Source organism: Manis pentadactyla, chromosome 7 (assembly GCF_030020395.1).
Source record: "Manis pentadactyla isolate mManPen7 chromosome 7, mManPen7.hap1, whole genome shotgun sequence".
NCBI classification, from domain to species: domain Eukaryota; kingdom Metazoa; phylum Chordata; class Mammalia; order Pholidota; family Manidae; genus Manis; species Manis pentadactyla.
Window position 1 is genome coordinate 93,703,959 of NC_080025.1, and position 21,534 is coordinate 93,725,492.

Genomic DNA, 21,534 nt, shown 5'->3' on the forward strand with positions numbered 1-21,534 from the left:
GTTCTCCTCTGTATCCTTGATGGACTGAAGAACACCAAGGAAAGCCCACTGGGCCCAGAAAACAACTTTTCAGCACATTCTCTTTTTTGGACTAAAGGAGTCACTGTTAAATTATCACACTGACATCTTGTTTGATAATGTCTGTCACTCTGGCTATACTGGAAACTTCATTAGATTAAGGGCCACTTTTTCTTACTGTTTGCTACAGTATACACAGTGCCTTTAGCTTAGTACATGGTAGGAAATTGATACTTATTTGTTGATTTTTTTTTGATTCATAAAACATATTTGTGTGAATAGTCACTTAACCGACATTATTCAGTTACAAACTCATTGGGCTTGTTAGGATTCCTGAAGCCCACCCATGTGAAGAGAGCCTGATGACCGCCTATAGATTTGATGTTATGTTTATTCCCAACAATGCCCAGTGTGTTTTTAGGACTTTCAAAATAATGTCTGCAGTATTAAGACCTATTTCAAAACCAGTTTATCTGTTTGACTCAGTGTTAAAGCATTTATTCTTTCTGAGATCATTGGGAACAATTAAAAACTGACTTTTCTTAACCACTCTCCTTAGTCCCAGGCTTTGGGTACAAGTTTCAAATCCTTAACCACTTGAGACTTAATTCTGCTGTATCTCAGTTCATACTTAGAGTAAGCACCCCACTCCCACAGCTTCATGGGCCAGCATCTCTTTTACGAACCGTGCTCACATAAGATAGTGGTCCTTAGTTCCCCATTGAGTGCCCCCTGGCTGAAATGCAAAGACTTACCACCAAGTGAACATGAGGTCTAGGAGATGCGTTTCCTTTTGGAACAGATTTCTCCTTGTCTTGATTTCTGCCCAGGTGGACACTGGCCTTCAAATCTGAGGATTTATTTGGCATTTGTGAAGTATTGACAGGGTCCCCTGCACTGAATAAAACAGGAGGCAACATGTTTCACTTTCCCACTGGGCTTAGATTTGAGGTAATTATGGTTCAGGGTTTTGTGCATGTTTGGAATTTAAAACTGTTCCTCTGTCAGTGTGTTGATTTTATGGTCAGTCTCAAGAGTAAGTAGATTTCAAAAACATAGGCAGTTAAGAGGAGAGTTGGCTGACTGTGAGATAGACGTATCTGGATAATAGTAGTATTCGTCCCACAAGATGGTTCTGAAAGGAGGGTTATAATTGACTTAAGCCATTTTTTGCTGCCTGTTCTTTTAAACATGTGGCTGGAAAGCTTCTTCTGGTCTCTTAGCTCAAATGCTCAAGCATATTCTGTAACAGTCATGCAGCCTAGTCCAACACAAAGAAAGTATTGTACTTCTTCACTTGCCTAGGTTTTTTGCAAGATCAAAAGTGAAAGCTATTTCTATTTGAATTGGAAATATGCAGTAAATGTTTTCTTGATAAAACTTTTGATTTCTCTGTGCATTGTAAGGAAGGCAAAAAGTAAATTGGATTGTATCTCCATAAAGCAGTAAAAATGGAATAAGATTTTTCTTTTTCTGAAAATGTCACAGGCTGATATCCAAGAGATGATCAAACTGTTCAGTTGCATAAGGGACAGTACTTAGAGATGGGAAATAGGATTTAGGAATACACTTAAATCTTATAGACTGAGAGTTTGAGATATATGAACAAGGGTTTGCCTTAAGTTTAGCTTAGAGTGATTTATAAAGAATTTGTAAATCAGCTCATCAAGTAAAGATGTTTACAAAGGGTATTTATGTGACTTAGGATGAAGTGACTCTAACGTCCCTTAAACATGTTAGAAATGCTGTTTTCACAATGTTAGTTATTATGCAAAAGTCAAACATTCCTAACAAGGAATTTATTGAACAAGGTTTTATTGTATAATTAGAATTTGTAACTAAAGTTACAGAAAACAATTTTTTCCTCAAACTATTTTATAACTAATTATTTACACCAGGAGTTTGCATCTTGTGTCTTCCCCACCCTCACTTCCCCTCTTTGTTCCTAACAACACCCACAGGCACAAAGCAGAAACAGATGAGGGACAACCACCTGGGGTGTCATTTTTTTTTCATTACAGTGAGCCCAGAATATAATGATAAGCCACTGAGGAGAGGAGAGAGGAGACATAAGGATATGGAACGCATTATTATTGTCTCTCTTACGGATTTCAGACCAATTGTACGGGGAAATCTATATCTGGGAGAATCCTGGGAGGTTGTCCATAGCTGCTGGAGGCAAGGATCTTGTGGGAGAAACAAAGGCCATGGCTATGCAGACAAGTCAGTAGAGCTCACAGTCCAGGGAGCCCATTGAGGTACCTGTGGGTCCTCAGTGTATATCACCGGTATGGAAACGAAAGTCAGAGTGGACATAGCAGCCCCTGAGAGGGAATAGGAATGGGCCTGGACCTGGTGCTTGGAAAGAGGAAGATTCCTAGTGTTTGTGAAGGGAAGAATAGAGTGAGCAAGGCACATTTAGAGCTGGGAAGAGACAGACCACAGACGCTAGGCCTGAATCTATACCTTTGATCTCATCTTTGCCTGGGAGCCATGTCCATTCCAAGGCTGGGGCAAAATCTGCAGTGTCCTTGGCTTGGGCGTGATTGGTTGGGCACAAATAGGGTAAAAAGCCAGGAGAAGCTGCACCCTCCCCCAGAACAGGGCAGTTCAAAGCAATCTTTTTTTTTTCCCCGCTGATGTGCAGAGAAGAACCTAAGGGCAGGAGCTGGTCCCGAATCCTCTGTACTACTTAGGACACAGTGTTGTGGGTGGGGCCTGTTGAACCTGCTCACTTAAAGCTGCTCACTTAAAGACCGCATAGTGGAACATGGAACATAGGGGCTGAGAAGACATGGTACTCTTGTTGACGGCTGAGTATCTGGTGAAGAGCCTCTTGGTGACGACAGGCAGGTTTCACTCTTAGACTCTGACTGGCCTCATGAATAGTCTGCTGTACATGCTGTAAACTTATTAGTATCTATAGATTTGGCATCTGCTCTTTATGTCCCTGGGCAAGAAACCCTTGATAATTGCTTTTGACAGTACATAGTTTATCTTCTTCACATCAAGATGGACTTCACTTTCAAAGAATTTTAGGAAACTTTCTTTGGGAATAATGGATTTCCTGGTTACTCCAAGGATGAAGGAACTGGCCTTCAAGGGACAGAGAAGTGTGAAGACAATCTTGGGAGGTTTCAAGTTGCATCTTTGAGTGTTTCCCAGGGACCTGCTTTCCATTGACAGGGCTCAGGCTGGGGAACATGACAGAGATGCAAGGTGACAGTCTTAACCTGCAAGAGCAGAGATGGATTAAACGTTATCATTAGTCGGGGTGACAGGCCGGTAGGCCTAAATGTTGTTCAGGTACTAAATATTGAGTGTTACTGAGAATAGAACAGGAAAACAGGCTTTGATGGTCTAGGTAGCACCCTGGAAGACTTGCTCTGATGGCTCAGGGCCAGAAACCATCCCCAGAAAAGGTACTTGGCCTCTGTGAGGGGACCCGGGCCGCCTTGGCAGAGACAGAGAGCTCCCAGGAACAGCGACACAGGCCCCGCCACCACCCAGCAGTGGAGGCCAAGTACCTTTCTCAGGCCAGAGTGGATAAGTGAGGCTGGGACAGCACGTGTGGAAAACTCAGTAAAATGACCGAGAGCGGTGGTGTTACTGATGGAGGGCCTTCTTTTCCTTCAGGGTCTCTCTTTTTTTTTCTTTTACATTATGAAGAGTTCCTAGTAATTTCAGTCTGAATTTTCACTTCTGATATTATTGAAAAATAAGGGATCTTCTAACAGGAGCTATCACATCATCACCTCCCTGTAAAAGGATTAACAATATAGCTCTTCACCGTACTGAAATCAAAGTTCTAAGATACGCAACCGTAAGAGCAGAACTGGAGAAATACATATGCCTGTGCACCGCAAAGAGATGGAGGATTCTAGTCTCAGGCCAATACCCACATCTTGTTTCAAAGTCAAACAGAAACACATTCCCAGAATTAGGCATTTCATAAAGAAATAGAAAATGGAGCAGTGGAGGCGCAGTACAGGAGTTAAGGGAAGGGGCTTTGAAAACAGAATAGCAGGATTTTAACCCGAGATTCAGAATTTACAGTTGTGGAATCTTCTTCAAATCAGTTTGTCATGCTGTGCCTTGGCTGCTTTCCTTGTAAAATAAAGATATAATGACATCTACCTAGAAGGCTGAAAAATAATTTGACATTTTCACTCTGAGTTCAGGTTCTACCCTAAGATCTTTGGGCTTTAGATATGACTAGAGTCTCCCAGTCAGCCCACAACAGGACTATGGGAAGGGACAGGGAATAAAACAAGGTGCCATCTCAAGTGACGGCAATGTGTGTCCACTATACCGCTTATTTAGGAAGGGAAGTAGGGCTCCTCTGGGGGGAGGGTTATTTGGGCTGGACTGTAAGTGTCCAGTGTTTATAGACTTCCTGGAAGAGCTGGTTTGGGTTTTCCCTCTCCCTTATGGAATGTTTTGCTGTTGTTTATTATGTAACCAAAAGGGTTTTGCCAAACCCAGATCATTTGGAAAATAGAAGCAAAGCTATAGACAAATATTAAGACAGGAATTTCCAACTGGTTTTGAAAGCAGAAACTTCTTTTCACTTTTCTTTTCTCAGAAGGCTCAGATAACATATTTGAATTTGTCTCAAAGGTTAAACTTGAATAATATAATAATCATAAAGGGGGTTGGTTAGTGGGAGAGGAATGGGTGGCGGAAAATTGTAACAGTCAAATCCCTAAGATGGTGGGAAGGTGCAGGGTGGGAGAAGATTTAAAAGGAGAGGTTTGGAAGGGGTACCATACTTCAATGGTGGAAATCTTGGTAGCTCTTTCACTGACTTGGGTGCGAAATGGAAAATGGGAAGTGGCAGTGTCACTCGGAATATTGCCATTAGATTTCTATCTGTTGAATGGACAGATACTCTTTGGTAAAGGTATACCAAACACACCTATGTCAGAAGACACAGCTACAGCTGTTACTTCTTTTCAGTCAAAAATAATATTTGAGTCAGTTAGAATTGAGGAAGTTTGATAGTGTGTAGAGGAATGTCATATTGATTTACCAATGTGAGGTTTATTCACTTACCTTTAATTATTGTTTACTGTCATATAATTAAATTCTAAGAACCTCTGAGTAGAGAAATTGAGGCAGGCAGCCTCTATAAGCTAGAAACATTATGCATAATTGTTGCAGTTTTATTTTAAATGTGCAGAATAGCTGTCTACTTCCTTGTTTTCCTCAGGTGAGTATTTTTGTAAAGCAAAGGCCCTTTTCTAATGCCAGTGATGCTTTGTTCCAATATTATGGCTTTTTTGTATCAGAGGTTCTCAAAATGACTCTCTAATCTAATGACTGTAAATGGCTCTAAAGTCTAAAATGGCTAGTTAAATAATATATTCATAATCCAAGTCAATAGATCAATTATGATGAAAAAAAAAACAGAGGTCTCAAACTGGTGACCCCATGGACCATTTTTTTGGCTCATACAGTTTAATAAAAACTTGGAATTGTTGTGACTTTTAAATATTTAAGCTTTCACTGAGAAACTCCAATTCTCAACTTCTTTGTCAAGGTTGAATTTGAGTGCATTCCATGGGGACAGGTAGGATTCTAGAGCCTTCAGTGTGGTCCCCAGCTCAATGCCTTACTGATTTGCACATTGCCTATCCCCTGATGGCATTTAAATCCAAGACATCTGATTCAGGCTTATTTTCATAATACTTTACTAATGGAATATTTCTTAAAAGTTCAATGAACTAATTAACACAAATGACTGGCTTGAATAATATGAATTTTGTTTTTGTTTTATTCTCTTTCTCTCTTTTTTTTCTTTTGGTGACAGTCATTGGATGTTGGTAATCAACTGTGTCCTTACTTTCCAAGTGAATTTGGGGGATGTTTAAAAATGGACTAATGATTACCTGGAGATTAATCTTTATTTCTATTTTTTAAAAGATATAACATTTCATACAATCTTAAAAGGCTATGTCCTTTAAAAAAAGCAAAAAGCTTCTAATTTAAAGGCATTATCCTAATATTTCTAAGAAACACTTAGAAACACTGCATGATGTAGGAAATTATATAAAATTTTGGAAAATGTTTATTTTGTAAATACTCATCATAATACTTAATGCTGAGAACAAATTTGAATAGTTTAATAGAAAAGTAGAATACCTGTATCAAGCAAAGCATTCACAAATTAAAAACCTAAAAGGTACTATAAAAAGAATTTCCAGTAACTTCCTTTTATGTTATTTCCAATAACTTATAAATAAGCTACCTTTCTGATATCTCCCTCACTTTTTTTTTTTTAACTTGGGAATAGTGCTTTAAAATTTGGAAGACATATTCACATACTTTCTGTCATTTTATTTTTAAACCAACCTTGTGTAAGAAGACCAAGAAATTATTGTTCCCACTTGAGAGGTGCAGAAACTGAGTTTCAGATATGTTTAAATCACTTGCTGGAGGTCACACAACTAGTTAGCAGTGGAGCTAGCTCCTTTTTCTGACTTTCAGTCCAGAGCTCTTTCCACCACATTATCTAGGCTCTCAATTTGCCATAGAATCTTTTCCAAAGTAACATAACACAGAAATAAAATGTCTAGTCCCAGAGGTGCTACAATGCAATATGAGATGTGATTTAAATTAATTGTCACGTTCTGTGGTAAAGAAATGAAAATATTATTCAAGTTTTACCTTTGAGACAAATTCAAATAAACTCAGCCAAATAGTTGGAGAAAATTCCACAAAACTACTCCATGGAAGGTGAATCAAATTTAGCCAAAACCATGAGCAATGTCCTACTAACTGTTTAAAGTGGAAGCCATACCTCTGTGGTACTGCTTTGTATGCCATTTCTCAGAATATATTTTTGTATCATTCTGATGTGTAGTCCTGGTTTACTGAAAAATTGCTAGGTTCTTTCTAGATATTTCCACTTTTTAATTGCTTGAGCAAATGGATAAAAAAACAAGTTTTGAAGCAGTCAGACTAGCAGTCTCCTTGGATTTCCTTGTTCCTCTGTCTTTTATGGATTGACTGGTATAAATGAGCAGTGAACACAAAAATGTATTGCAACTGTTCTGTCTTTTAAGATCTTAAGACCTGTATTGTCTAGTACAGTGGGTAAGAGTTTGTCCTCAAACTCAAACATTTCTGGGGTAAAAACCTGCCATTCCATTTTCCAGCTATGTGAATAAATTGCTTAATCTCTTTAAGCTTCCATTCATTCATTTATTTCAAAATATTTTCATAACATATGCTGTGAAATATGTTACAGGCTGAAGACATGGCAATAAATAAAGAAGACAAAACTTCCTGTCCTCCCTCATGGGGCTTCCATTTTAAAGACTCCATACCACTGAATGTAAAATGGGGGTAATTATATCTACTCCATGGACAATTCCTGAGATCTTACAAAACTAGCCCTGGCCTAGAAGTACACTTGTATGCATGATATGCTCTAATCTCCTCCTTAAACAGGTTGGAGCATAGATTTAATGAATAAAATTTCAATTCCAATATACCCAACAAAGGGAAACATACCGTAAATTAAATATGTTAATTCAGCATCTTTCTCTTATTTTTTTAACTTATTATTTGGAAGTAATGGTGGACTTCAGAAAAGTTTAAAAAATAATACAGAAAGTTCTAGTATACCCCTCACCCAGAGTCCCTTGATGTTAGTGATGTTAGTATCTTGAATAACTGTAATACAATTAACAAGACCAAGGCATTAACACTGGTAAAGTATATTAATTAAACTATTAACTTTATAATATAGACAAGTTTTTGGCTTTGTTTTTTTGTTTTTTTGTTTTCTTTTTTTACTAATGTCCTTTTGTTCCAGGATCCAACCCAGGACACCACTGCATGTTGCCTGAGTCGTTTTCAGTCTGTCAGTTCATTAGTCTTTCCTTGCCTTTCATGACCTTAACATATTTGAAGAATATTGGTCAGGTAGAATGTCCCTCAGTTTGGTTTTGTTTGATGTTTTTTCTCATGATTAGACTGAGGTTGCATATTTTGGCAAGAATAGCGCAGAAGTGATATAATCTCAGTGTACCATATGATGGGGTATGAGATGTTGAGATGTCTTACTACTGGTGATGTTAACCTTGAACAGTTGGTTAAGGTCATATCTGCCAGGTGTTATCTTTGTAATTACTAAATATCTTGAGGTAGGTATTTTGAGATTATGCAAATACCCTGTTTCTTCGAAAGGTTTTTCACCACTAGTTTTACACCCATTGGTAGATTTTGCTTGTGATAATCATTATTGTGTTCTAATAGTGATTTTTCTATTTGCTTCATCCTTTCTACATTTATAGTTGCTATTCTTCTGAATGAAAGAGATCTCCTCTCCTTCATTTATTTATTCAACTTTTGTAAACTCATGCAGTTTTATACTGTTGTTATAATCCAATAATATTTTATATATTCATTTTTTACTCAAATACATTTTTGACCATCATAACTTTTTCAGCTCTGATGAAAGGAGCAGTAAACAAAGATGTAAACAAAGAGAAGGGTTCCTGTGCCCTTTGGACATGTGCCCAACAGGTCTAAGTACTTCCTTACTTTCTGGCACAAGATTCTTCTCTTTGTTTATAAGGAGAGGCTGTCAGATCCTTTGAGAATTAGCCCCTATAAGGCTTTTATATGTTTTAGAAGTGCTAAAACCAAGAAAAGATTATCCTCCAAGATTTTGACCAGAAAAGATTAATGTCAATAGATGGATGTCTTTGCTCCAACATTGTGCCAAGCACTTAAATGTTTTCAAGCTGATCTAGTCATATTAAAGAATATGAGTTTTCCTGTATTCCGCACTTTATGTAAGGTGATGGTTTACGTACATCAATGTACCATTGACATAATTTCTAAAATCTATACTCCTTCCTGACTTGGCAAGAGTATCATGGCATCCAACGTATAGTGATGTGTATTTTGATACATAAAAGGAGTGAGGAGAATTTTATTTACTTGATGTTACTCACCAACACTTCTTAGTTCTCCTGGATCAGGGAGTGTGGGATCAAACCAATTAAAATGCTACTTCCAGAAATCTGTTAGGTGGACTTGTTGGCTCTATTATACATTATAAGAGAGTGAGAAAAAATACCCACTTTTTAGAAGGGAGCCTTTTGTTCAATTTGCCTGTAGTCTCTACCTTCTTCTAGAACAGAGGTCAGCAAACTATTGCCTGTAGACCAAATCTAGTCAGTTGCCTGGTTTTTTATAGCCCACAAACTGTTATTCTCAAATGGCTGGAATTTCTAGTTATATTGTATATAACTACATTGTATCCTCAACTTTTTATCTTGGCCTTCAAAGCCTATTATATTCTATCTGGACTTTTAAGAAAATCTTTCCTGTTCTCTCTTCTACAAGTCACTCCTTGCTTTGCACATGCTGTTCCCTCTGCATAAAACTTTTTTCTACTTTGCCTATTAGACTGATGCCTACTTGTCCTGCAAATCTTAACTACAGGATTCCCTGTTCTGCAGTCTTTCCCAGATCTACACAGAGTCAGGTGTCTGTCTTATGACTACTCATACTGTGAACCTCTCCTCTATGTCAGGGGTGTGCTGTAGCCAGCTGATAAGAGCCAATTGTATGCATTTGTTCCTAGCTCCACATTCAGCCATATCACAAGGTATCTTGAAATTGACCATGGTGGGACTACTTATATCATTGAAATTGGAAAACTATACAAACCATTATTACCTCTTTTCTCTGTGCTCCAGAGACCAGGATATTTAATTTTGCTAACACACCACTGCTTATCACAGTAGTTATTGTTTGCTTGGGGTTTTCTTATTTCTTTCTTTTTTCTGACTTCCATCAGAATCTGAGCTGCTTAAGAACTGAGTCTGAATTTTATTTTTCTTTGTATCCTATAGTGCCTTATATGTCATATGCAATTCATGCTTTTTGAATTAATGAGAAACTGAGTGAGTGAATGCTGTGTACTTGGGGGGGGACCCCTTTTCTGTAATCATTTCTAAGTCCAAGGGATAGTAAGTTAACTTAGTAGCCTAAAGACAATGTAAATCAAAAATGTTTGTTTAAAGTAACCATGTTTCAGATCCTCAATAAAAAATGAAGAGAAAATCAGGGAATAGAGAGAGATTGGATAATAAGATAACAGAATTCTCCAGGTGAAGACATTCTTAAAAATTATAAATTCCACAATGCTGGTAGCATTCTGAAATATGGTTCAGGCTTTTTATTTTTATTATTTTTTTGTTTTAAAACTTTTTGTGGTTTTATTGAAGTTTAGTAGATATACAATATTATATTGGTCTCAAGTATGCAACATAGTGATTCAATAGTTATACATTATTAAATCCTCACCCCAACTATTTGTAGTTACAGTCTATCAACATAAAAAATACTACAGAATTATTGACTATATTCTCTATTCTGTACTTTCATCCCCATGACTGATTTATATTTTCTGCCTCTTTATCCCCTTCACCTATTTCACCCACCTGCCCCAACCCTCCCCCATGATAATCACCAGTTGCTTCACAGTGTCTATGAATCTATTGCTTTTTTAAGTTCATTTTGGTTTTTTTTGTTTTTAGATTCCACATGTAAACAATATCATATGGTATTTGTCCTTCTCCACCTAAATTGTTTCACTCAGCATAATATCCACTAGGTCCATCCATGTTGTTTCAAATGGCAGGATTTCTTTCTTTATGACTGAATAATATTCCACGGTGTATATGTAGCACCTCTTCTTCATCCATTCATCTAGTGGTAGATACTCTGATTGCTTCCATATCTTAGCTATTGTAAATAATGTGGCAATAAACATTAGGGTGCATATATATTTTCCAAAAAGAGATTTTTTTTTCTTTGTGTAAATTCCTAGAAAGAGAGTTATGAATGATACAGTATACCTCTTTTTAGATTGTGAGGAACCTCCATACTGCTTTCCACATTGACTGCACCAATTTACATTCCCACAATCAGTGTAGGGGGGTTCCCTTTTCTCCACCTCCTCAAAACACTTGTTATTTCTTGTCTTTTGGATAGTGGCCATTCTGACTGATGTGACATGGTATCTCATTGTGGTTTTGATTTGCGTTTCCCTGATGTTTAACAATGTGGAGCATCTTTTCATGCGCCTGTCGGCCATCTGTATGTGTTCTTTGGAGGAATGTCTATTCAGGTTCTCTGCCCATTTTTTTAACTGAGTTATTTGCTTTTTTGTGTTGAGGCATATAAATTCATTATATATCTTAGATATTTACCCATTATCAGGTATATCATTTATGAATTTATTGTGTGTTCCATACTGTATGTTGCCTTTCTGTTTGTTGATAGTGTCCTTCGTTATACAGAAGCTTTTTAGTTTGATGTATTCACACTTGTTTATTTTTGTTTTTATTTCAGTTGCCCAGGAAAATGTGTCCAGAAAAAAAATTGCTCATGCTTATGTTCAGGAGATTTTTCTCTCTGTTTTCCTCAAAGAGTCTTATGGTTTAATGTCTTATATTTAGGTCTTTAATTCATTTTCAGTTTACTTTTGTATATGGTATTAGAAAGTAATACAGTTTCATTCACTTGCTTGTGGCTGTTCAGTTTTCCCAATACCATTTATTGAAGAAACTGTCTTTTCCCTAATGTATATTCATAGCTCCTTTGTCATGTATTAATTGAAACATATACATGTGGGTTTATTTCTGGGCTCTTTATTCTGTTCTATTGATCTATGGGTCTATTCATGTGCTAGAACCATACTGTTTTGATTATTGTAACTTTGCAGTATAGCTTGAAGTCAGGGAGCTTGATACACTCTAGCTTTGTTTTTCTTTCTCAAGATTGCTTTAACTATTCAGGGTCTCTTGTGGTTCCTATAAATTTTAGGATTATTTTTGCTCTAGTTCATTGAAAAATGCCATTGATATTTTGATAGGGATAGCATTGAATCTGTAAATTGCTTTGGGCAGGATGGCCATTTGGCAATATTAATTCTTCCTATCCATGAGCATGGGAAAGATTTCCATTTTTTTGTGTCTTTCTCAGTTTTTTCATCAATGAAAAAATAATTGTCAGAGTCCAGACCTTTCAACTCTGGTTAAGCTTATTCCTAGGGATTTTATTCTTTTGATGCAATTGTAAATGGAATTATTTTCTTGGTATCTCTTTCTGCCAGTCCATTGTTAGTATATAGGAATGCAACAGATTTCTGTATATTAATTTTGTATCCTGTTTTTGCTGAATCCAGTTATTAGTTCTAATAGTTTCTTTGGTGGAGTCTAAGGTTTTCTACACATAGTATCATGTCATCTGCACATAGCAAAAGTTTTACTTCTTCCTTACCAATTGGATAATTTTTATCTATTTTTCTTATCTGATTGTTGTGGCTAGGGCTTCCAGTACTATGTTAAATAAAAGTGGTGGGCATCTTTGTCTTGTTCCTGGTATTAGAGGAAAAGCTTTCAGCTTTTTGCCATTATGATGTTAGCTGTGGGTTTGTCATATATAGCCTTTATTATGTTGAGGTACTTGACCTCTATACCTATTTTGTTAAGAGTTTTTATTATCATGAATGGATGCTGAATTTTGTCAAATGTTTTTCAACATCTAATAAGAAGATCATATAGTTTTCATCCTTCCTTTTCTTAATGGGATGCATTAAATTGACTGATTTATGAATGTTGTAACATCCTTTCATCCCTGGTATAAATCCCATTTGGTCATGATGGATGATAATTTTTTAATTTGGTTTGCTAATATTTTGTTGAGGATTTTTGCATCTATGTTCATCACATATATTAGTCTGTAATTTTCCTTTTTTTACTGCCTTTGTCTGGTTTTGGTATTAGAGTGATGCTGGCCTCATAGAATGAGTGTGGAAATGTTCCTTCCTCTTCAGTTTTTTTGATAAGAAGGACGGATGTTATCTCTTCCTTAAATGTTTGGGAGAATTCAGTTGTGAAGTCATCTGGTACTGGTACTGGACTTTTGTTTGTTGAGAGCTTTTTTATTACCAGTTCAGTTTCTTTACTGGTAATTGGTCTGTTCAGATTTTCTGTTTCTTCCTGGGTCAGTCTTGGAAGGTTGTACTTCTCTATGTATTTATCCAATTCTTCTAGGTTATCCAATTTATTGGCATAAAAATTTTTATGGAATTTTCTAATAATTCTTTGTATTTCTGTGATGTCAGTTGTAATTGCTTTTTTGTTTCTGATTTTGTTTATTTGTGTCCTCTCTTTTTTTCTTGGTAAACCTGGCTAGGGGGTTGTCTATTTTGTTTATCTTCTCAAAGAGGCAGCTCTTGGTTTCATTGATTTGTTTCTATTGTTTTGTGTTCTCTATTTTATTTATTTCTGTTCTGACCTTTATTATGTCCATCATTCTACTAACTTTGGGTTTCATTTGTTCTTTTACTAGTTTCTTTACTTGTGAGCTTAGACTATTTATTTGGGATTGTTCTTGTTTCTTGAGGTAGGCTTATATTGCTATGTACTTCCCTCTTAGAACTGCTTTTGTGGCATCCCACATATTTTGAACTGTTGTATTTTTGTTTTCATTTGTTCCCATGTATTTTGTCTTTGATTTTTTCATTGATCCATTGATTATTTAGAAACATGTTGTTTAGCCTCAATGTGTTTATTTTCTTAATTTAATTGATTTCTCATTTCACACCATTGTGATCTGAAAAGATGATTGATACAATTACAATCTTTTTTAATTTATTGAGCCTCTTTTTGTATCCTAATATGAGATCCCTCTGGAGAACATTCCATGTGTACTCAAGAAAATGTGTATCCTGCTGCTTTTGAGTGTAACATTCTTCGTATATCTTTTAAATCTATCTGATCTAGTGTGTTGTTCAGTGCCTCTGTTTCCTTATTTTCTGCCTGGTTAATCTATCCATTGATGTAAATGGGGTCTTAAAGCCCTCTAATATTATCATACTACTGTCCGTTTCCCCTTTAGGTCTGTTAGTATTTGATTTATATATCTAGGTATTCCTATTTTGGGTGCATAGTTGTTTACAATTGTTATATCCTCTTGCTGGACTGATCCCTTTATCATTATATAATGTCCTTCTTTGTCTCTTCTTTTGTTGTTTTGAAGTCTGTTTTGTCTAAGTACTACTACTACTGCTTTTTACTCCCTATTATTTGCATGGAATATCTTTTTTCCATCCCTTCACTCACTCTATGTATGTCTTTAGCTCTGAAATGAGTCTTGTAGGCAGCATACAGATGGGTCTATTTTTTTTTTATCCATTCTGTCACCTTATGTCTTTTGATTGATGCTTTTAGTCCATTTACATTTAAGGTAATTATTGATAGATCTGTACTTACTACCACATTATTAATTGTTTTCTGGTTATTTTTGTAGTTCCTCTCTGTTGATTTCTCCCTCTCTTATACTCTTCTTTTGTTATTTGATGGTTTTCTGTAGTGTTATGCTTGGATTTCTTTTCATTTTTGTCTATCTATTGTCAGCTTTAGGTTTATGGCTTATGAGGTTCATACATATTTTCCTAAATATATAAAAATCTATATTAAGTTTATGGCTGCCCTATTTTGAACACAAACTAGAAGTACTACTTTTTATTCTTCCTCCTCCATACTTTATGTGTAAGACATCATAATCTACACCCTTTGTATGTATATCCCTTGACTGATTTTATGTATAGTTGACTTTACTATTTTTGTTTTATTAACTTCATACTTGCTTAGTAAGTAATTGGTCTACTACGTTTACTGTTGGCTTATTTTCACTGATGAAAAATATTTAGACCTAAGACCATTTCCATCTACAGAAGTCCCTTTAACATATCCTGTAAGGCCAGTTTAGTGGTGGTGAATTCCCTTAACTTTTGTTTCTCTGGGAAACTTTTAAGCTCTCTTTCAATTCTGAATGATAACCTTGCTGGATAGAGGTTTCTTGATTGTACATTTTTCTCTTTAATACATTAAATATTTCATGCCATCCCTTCTGGCCTTAAAATTTCTGCTGAGAAATCTGCTAATAGCCTTATGGTGTTTCCCTTATAGATAACTGTCTGCCTCTCTCATGCCACTTTTAAGATTCCATCTTTAATATTTCCCATTTAAATTACTATATGTCTTGGTGTTGTCTTCCTGGGATTCCTCCTCTTATGGGCTCTCTGAATGTCCAAGACCTAGGTGTCTATTTCCTTCCTCAGCTTGGGGAAGTTTTCAGCTATTATTTCTTCAAAGAAACAACGATTCCTTTGTTTCTCTCTTCTCCACTTTTCAGAGTTGTCACACAGTTCTCCTATCATCTTCTCATTTTTAGAAATCATTTTTTCTCCCTGTTCCTCAGCTCTGTTACTTTACTGTTCTAGCTTCCATCACATTAATTCTTTCTTCTGCTTCCAGTACTCTAATATTCATTCCATCTATAATATTTATTTCAGTGTTTGCATTCTTCAACTTTGAGTGACTCTTTTTCATTTTTTCTATATCTTTGTTGAAGTTCTTGCTGAGATCATCAATTCTTTTTTCCAGTGTAGCAAGCATTTTTATGACTGTTACTTTGAATTCTTTATCAAGAAGGTTGCTACTCCCCATTCAATTTAGTCCTTTTTCTGGTGTCTTTTCCTGTTCTTTTGTTTGGAACACATTCCTCTTCCTCCTCATTTTGTCTGGGTTTGTGTTAGACAGATCAGCTATGCCTTCTGGTCTTGAAAGTAATGGCTTTATGAAGTGGGTGTCCTGTGGTGCTCAGAAGCTCAGGACTCTCTGTTACTGGTTCCCTTTTATGGCTGAGCAATAGTTGCTCTTGGTGGACTATGGGTGTCCCACTTTCTGCCTGTCTGCTGGCTGTGACTGATCCCCCAGCCTGCTTCTTTATGCCCTTTGTGTGGCATGAGGTGCTTCTGCTGGGATTTCATTGTTGGCAGGGCTATCCTCTGTCTGTCGGTCAGTGATGGTGGCCTGCTGCTAGGCTGAGCTGCCTCTCAGGGTGAGAACCCAGGGGAGCACCAATGCCAGGCTGACAGCCAGTTGGGAAGCTGGAGAGGGTAGATCTGGCTCCCACAAGGACCCAACCAGTTGGTCTGAGGGAGGGCTAGGAAAGTGTGGTTCATTATCCACCTGACAAGCAGCAAAGTTGGGCCACTGCTAGGCAGAGCAGACCAGGTAGAGTGGATGTACAGGAGAGTGCCACCATGAGGCTGAGTCACCAGAGAGGGGGGTGGAGCATTTGCTGCCCCCCACAAGCACCCAAACAGCTGGGCTGAGGGAGACTGGAGAAGTGTCATCCACCCATGCTTTCTCCTCTGGAGAATGCTCCTGCTGGCTCCTGCCTCTCTGGCATGTTTTCCATTGCTGTTAAACCTTTCAAACTGCTGCCTCTGTATTGGGTCTCAGCAGATGTGATAGAGTATGTCTGTCCTCCCCAGGAGCAGGAATATCAGCCTCTCAGAGTGTGCCAACCCTCCCTGGTGTCCAGCAAATCATAATTATCCTTGGTCATAGATGAGAACCCTAAGGAAAGAGGCTATTTTTACAAACTGAAGATTCCAAAAAGGCAGTGGAAGAACTGAAACTAGAAGTCAATGTTCAAATATGTAAACTAAATATTTAAATATTCAATGGTGTTTCTCAAAGCTTTTAGCATACACTTCTCACTCTATTTTATGTAAGACTTTACAGAATTTGAAATTGTTTTATAAAAACAATAGATCTATCAAATGTGTAGGTTTTTAAAAATGATGCATGATCTGCTTCTCAGAAAGACATTCTCTCCTTTCCCACAATGTTGAAAATCATGGCAAATAATTAGTTGGTCTGTGGTGGGTAGTCATTTTTCATTGCCCATTGCATTCAAAATAATAATGCTAAATATATAGACTGTTTTTATGTTTGCTTATCTTATTCGACATAACAGAAAGCAGCTGGAATATGAATTGGTCAAGGTTAAAAAGTAAATTGCTTTCCAGTTTTAAAAACAGAATCTTTTTCATAATCCCAATACTCAGAAGTGCTACTAAAACTATTTCACAAGTGCAGGCTCAAAATCTTCAAGCTGTCTCAAAGCAAAAGACACAGTCCATGTGATGGTGTTGCCAAGCAAGAGGGTTGGCTCCTCTACTTGAAGGACGACACTCTAGCTACTGTGAAAATCCTGGGAATTCGACTTCTGTTATAATTGGATCGGATCTTTCCAGCAGCTCCTTCATGGGGATATTAGTTTCATATGAAACCTGCAGTTCTTACAATTTGAGGCTTTGATCGTACAAATAAATGTTGAAATGCTGATTCTGATCCTGTCATGCTAATAGAATTGGTGACTGGATTTGTATTCATCTGCAAGAAAGACACTAGGGAGTGGGCGAATAGCTAAATGAGCCATTTATTTAGGAGGCAAGCTGCTGGTCTAACGATGAAAAGATTATCCAAGTTTAAGATTTTCAGGAGATTTTCTTTTATTGCTAAATTAATAGGCACCCTGTTTTATCATAAAATCTGAAGTTGCTACTGAGCTGTGAGTGATCAAGCTGCAGATTTCTTAAGGAAATGTTTCGTAGTGTTAACAACCTTTGGAGATATCTGGGGCATGATTATTTTTCATTCACCATGTGGTTAAAGATTGCATCTAAAAAGTATGTGGAATTCTCTTTCAAAATTTATTGTAGAATCACTATGTGGTAGAATATAAGTATCCCACTCAGAATGTATTCAAAATTAAATATGACATTAAGCTTTTTTAAACAAACTTTTTATTGTATAATACTTTTAGATTCATAGAAAAGTACAAAGATGGTATTTTCCATATATCCAGTTTCCCTTATTAGTATAATACATTTGTCACAACTAATGAACCAGTGTTGATGCATTATTATTAACTAAAGTTTGTTCTTCATTCGCATTTTGATAGAATTTAGCTTATGTCCTTTATGTTCCTGGACACCATTCAGGATACCACATTATGTTTTGTTTTCTTGTCTACTTAGTCTCCTCTTGGCTCCAACAGTTTCTCAGCCTTTCCCTTGTTTTGATGGACTTGACAGTTTTGAGGAGTACTGGCAAGGTATTTTGTAGAATTCCCCTCAATTTAGGTTTGTCTGATGTCTCTCTTGTGATTAAACTGGGAGTATGATTTCAGGAGGAAAACCACAGAGGTAAACCTGACATATACTAGCTAGATGAAGTAGGGTATGTCACATTTCTCCATTGTAAAGTTCTCTTTTTTCCCTTTTTTCATACTGTAGTCTTTGGAGGAAGTCACTATCTGCAGCCTACGCACAAGGAATGGGTTGTTATTGATCCGCCTCTTCGAGGGGGAGTATCCACATACATTTGGAAGTTTTCTGCACACATTTATCCTCTTTCATTCACTTATTTATTCAGTCACTTTTTTCTATAAAGTAAATATATACTTTATAACCAGTGCAATGTTATTTATTTTGTTGCTCAGATTGTGTTAGCTTTGGCCATTGGGAGCTCTTGTGTCTCTTTGACATACCTCCTTTCTCTGTCACCAACTGTTATTTTGTTTTGTTTGTTTCCAGTGTTTCCTCATACTACAAAATCTTTGGCACCACAAGATCATCTAAGCTCATTTTATATATTCTCTGACTCAGTCCTAGCATCAACTCTACTCTGGGATTTAAATTTATAATCAAACTTTAGTTAAGAATTCAACAATCTGTGGTCACGTTTTAATCTTCATTACTCATCTGTGTAAACCCATGTTTGTATAAAAATAGAAGCTTCTATTTTGCCGGTAACAGATTATTTTAGGAAATCAAGTGACTTGGTGGCTTTTCAAATCATAATAAAAAATGTATTACTCTGGTCACCTCTGTTAAAACCCAAAGGGCATTAAGTAAAATATGTATAATTTCGCTAATCTGATGAAATATCATCTCACGGAATCATGACCATAAGAAAGCATCCCTAGTTGAAAGAAGAGAGTCAAATTACTCTATGGAATATTTGGAAATAGGCTTCCTAGCACAAAAAGTAAAGTTCTCATGTAGTGAGGAAGCAACTACTAACTAAGATTCTACCTGGACAATAATTTTAGAACCTGGCCAGGAAAAAAGGAAAAGACTGCTCAATGTTGTCAACTTATTTGTTACCTGATTAAAAATACAAAAATAAAAGTTATATCCTTGTATCTCACTTGGGAATTCATTAATAGAAGAATACTACATAATTTTCAAGAATATGGAAGTTTTGTATGCACTTATAATTCAACTTAAAAATAATGTTTCCTTTAAACTTATGTTACACTACTATTTTGGGGTGGCAGGCAGGAGTGAGGAGTATTGGGGAAGAAGCCATATGAAGTAAACCCCATTACTCAGTTCTCTTCAGTGTAATCCTTTGGGTTTTTCCAGAACATTAGGTACTAGTCATTAATTTCTGCTAGGAGTTTCATGTTGGTCAGTCATCTCTTGGGAATGTACTTGTCATGGTTTAAAACAAGGTATTTGGTGTTTGTTAAGGTTCTTTAGCATTCTACTTATTTCACTAATTTTGTTTTAATGGTCCACTTCCTTTATGCCTTTAGAATTTTGTTATGCTAGATCCATTCTGTCTTAACAGTAGCATTTATATTTTCATTTGGAAGTCTGTATCAGCAGCAGCATTATAAAACACTACTGTTCTTCCCCGCTCTTCTTTTTAAATGTATTTTTAAGGAATGGTAAATTAAATAAATTATTTTTGCTCTTTTTCAATAAAATCTATTTCTTTTTTTGTTATTTAAAATAAGTTTATTTTTCATTTTGTGTATATACATGTGTGTTTTAAATTCTGATTTCCTCTCATGTAATGTAATAGCTAGAGTCCAAAAGGAACATTTTATTTTTTTTTAATATCCTAGTATTTTATAAAATGAGAAGAGTTGACTGGCTAGAGACTATCCATGGAATACTATCAAGAATCTACAGGAAATACTTACTTTTTGTCTATTCCTCCATCCCTCTACCTATTTATTCATCCATTTACCTCCTGTCTCTCAGTAGTATTGTGTGAAAACTACACTAATGGAATTCTAAGCAATACAGTTGTTATGAAATTCCTGTATAAACAGAGCAAGAAGCTTACTTTCTATGGAAGTCTGTATAAGCATTTTTCCAAAATATATTAGATATTATATACCAGATAAGTGATACAAAAAGATTTAACACTACAGACAAGCAGAAGAACTTTCTATATTGTGTCTCAGGAGGCCTGAATAGGGAATAGGGAGGTCTGAGGAGGGAGAGATAAAGGGGAACGGATAGTTTGTGGAACAGTCAGAGCACACACATTTATCGATTATGTTTGATGTCTTTTATGGGTACAGTTTGCGACACCATAGACAATTACAATAGTGACATCAAAGATTACAGATTACCATAATAAAAAAATAATGAAAAAGTTAGACATATTGCAAAAATTACCACAATGTGACATGGGGACATGAAGAGAACAGATGTTGTTAGGTACATATGTATTTTTAATTGTTGTACCTTCCAGCTGTATTGACATTTTATAATTATAAAATATCCTATTTTGTTTCTCATAATTTACCTTACTGTTACTTAAATCTTAAAACTTCTTTGTCCAATAGTAATATATCCACCCCAGCTAACCCCTAGTTGTTATTTGCATTGAATTTCTTTTTCCATCCTTTTCCTGTAAATTTGTTACTTTGAATTTCAAATACATCACTTTTAGAAATCATGTAGTTGCCTGTTGCTTTTTAAAACAGTCTGACACTCTCTGCCTTCTGTTTAAAATATTTATTCCATTCATATTTAATGGAATTATTTATAAGATTGGATTTAGGTCAGACAGTTGATGGTATTCTGTTATGTTCAGTCTTCTTTCTGTCTGTCTATTCATTCTTCATTCTCTCTATGCCTTCTGTTGTAAACAAACTTTTTTAGTTTACCATTTGAACTTTTTTGACAGTGTGTATCTGTGTGTGTGTGTGTGTGTGTGTTTCCTCCAGGTGTTACAATATACATCTTTAACTTAACACAATATTCTTCAAGTTTGGATTGACTTACAGCCTATAAAATATAGCAACTTTGCCTCTATATAGCTCTATTTCTTCTTCTCTCCTACTTTGTGTATATTGTCATATATATTACATGTATTTATGCTATATACACAATAATTGGATGTTACACTTTTTTGCTTTCAATTATTATAGTTTTAAATTAAGAGAAGAAAGATAAAATATGTACATCCCCATACACAATATTTTATATTTATTCACATATTTATTTCTTTGACTCTTAATTTTTTCCTATGGTTTAGAGTTACCATTTGATGAAATTCCTTTCTATCTGAAGGAATTTCTTTACTATTTCTTCTAAGGCATGTCTGCTAGTAACAAATTCTCTCTTTTCTTTTTTTAATGTGAGAATGTCTTTATTATGCCTTTATTTTTTAATTTTTTAAAATTAAAGTATCATTGATGTACAATCTTATTTATGTTGGTTTCAAATATACAACACAGTGGTTCAACAGTTACCCATATTATTAAATCCTCATCCTCTCTAGTGTGGTTACTATTTATCCACATAGTAAGATG

The 21,534-nt window shown here is 35.9% G+C and overlaps 1 long non-coding RNA gene across 1 annotated transcript in view; it reads left to right on the forward strand.

The window, feature by feature from the left end:
• LOC118908017 (uncharacterized) overlaps positions 1-19,639 on the forward strand; it is a 252,914-nt gene extending 233,275 nt beyond the window's left edge. The window contains exons 3-4 of the long non-coding RNA XR_005023060.2: positions 7,271-7,368; positions 18,509-19,639. This is a non-coding gene — a long non-coding RNA (uncharacterized LOC118908017). The remainder of the gene's footprint in view (positions 1-7,270; positions 7,369-18,508) is intronic.
• Positions 19,640-21,534: the final 1,895 nt, after the last annotated feature.